This window comes from Panthera uncia (genome assembly GCF_023721935.1).
Source record: "Panthera uncia isolate 11264 chromosome C1 unlocalized genomic scaffold, Puncia_PCG_1.0 HiC_scaffold_3, whole genome shotgun sequence".
Taxonomy (NCBI): domain Eukaryota; kingdom Metazoa; phylum Chordata; class Mammalia; order Carnivora; family Felidae; genus Panthera; species Panthera uncia.
The window spans coordinates 5317166-5318862 of NW_026057584.1; positions in this window are offsets into that span (position 1 = coordinate 5317166).

The following is a 1697-nucleotide window of genomic DNA, read 5'->3' on the forward strand; positions in this document are numbered from 1 at the left end:
CGGGGGGCGCGGGGCGGTCCCGCGGGGCGCACAGCCCTCCCCGCGGGCCCCTGCGCTGCCCCGGTGCCCTCGGGACCGGGAGGCGGGGCGCGATCCCCCCCCCCCTCCGCACCCCCGCGTTTTCCTTTCCCAGCGGCTGGCTCCGGAAGGCGCTGCGACCCGCCGGTGTCCCACGGCCCGGCCGGGTTGGCTTGCCCCCCACCCGCATTTTTTAACTTTTTGCCTCTTCAGAAAGTGACCTGAGTGCTTCCCCTTAATGAGGGAAATTTCTTCGCGAAGGCGAGAAGTCGCCTTACCCGGGGGGGGGGGCGTGGAGTTCACACTCCACGGGTGAACTGAAGTTTAAACGTGGGTGCGAGGGGGGATGATGTACCACGGAGGCTTCCTAGGCATCCTTTCCCCTTAGACAAAAGGGCTGAGAGGTATGGATTCTACGGATCGTACTCCGCCGGCTCCGAGTGGGTCCCCAGTCCCTTGCCTGTGAACCCCCACCGCAACCCCCGCGTAAGCCCAGCCCCGGGACCCCGCGGAGCCGGACCGCACTGCAGCAGCGGCCTCGGCGCGCAGAGGGCTCTCCCCGCAAGCAAATGGGGTCGTTGCGGACGTGCGGAACACCAGGGCCAATCGGCGGCCCCACGGGGCCCGGTTTGTGCGCCCTGGGCAAGTCCCTGCGCCCCACCCACCCCAGTGGTCCTTTGGAAACCGAACAGCGCCTCCCAGCCATCCCTGAGCAAAGCCGGCTGAGCCTTCCCCAGGTTCACCTGCACCCTGCATATTGCACCTTGATATCCAGCCTCGCTGGGCTCACAAGCCCCCCCCCCCCCCAGACAAATGTGCCCATCATCTTTGGCATTCTGAGCCTTTGCTCCTGCCCTCCTCCAGGTCCCCAAGTCCCGTCAGGGTTCCTGACATACTTAGAGTTCACTGCTCCATCTGTGATATGCCTCTGGCTTTTACACTTATTGTAAGTAACTAATAACCGGGATGCCGGCATGTGGCCTCATTTTACTTAACCTATCAGCAGGCATTGGTCACTCCCTCTCCTGGAAACCCCTTCTTCTCCTGGCTGTTGAGATAACGTGCTCATCAGGCTTTCCTACTACTTCCCTGGCTTCTCAGCCCCTTTTGTGATTCCTGCTTGCTTCCCTAACCTCTGAAATATGGAGGGAGGTGGGGCTTGTCCCTGGGCCTCTTCTCTTTTCTGTACGCAGTGATCTCTGTCATTTGGCTTTGAATATCACACACAGTACAGGTTCATGAACCTCAGATTCATCTCTCCAGCCCAGACCTCACCCCTGAATAACAAATGCGTATCCAACTGCCTCTACATCTCTGGGACGCCCACTGGCAGTTTAAGTTCAACATCTCAGGCTGAACTCTTGCTATCCCTTCCCCCTGCTCCTCCTGAAATCGTCCCCATCCCACTTCTGGGCAACTTCTCTCTTCTGTCTGCTCAGGGTAACAACTTGGTGCCATCCTGGATGCCTCTCCTCTCATGGCCCAGACGGTGTCAGCTATACTCCAAAAGATCCAGAATCCCACTGCTCCTCACCACACCCTGTCACCACTGCTGTGTCCTCATCATCTCGCCTCTGGGTTATCGCTAGGTGATTGATCTAACCATCCCTCTCCCTGCTTCTTACCTTGTGCCCTTACAGTCTATTCTCAATAACAGTCTATTCTCTGATGAACCTTTT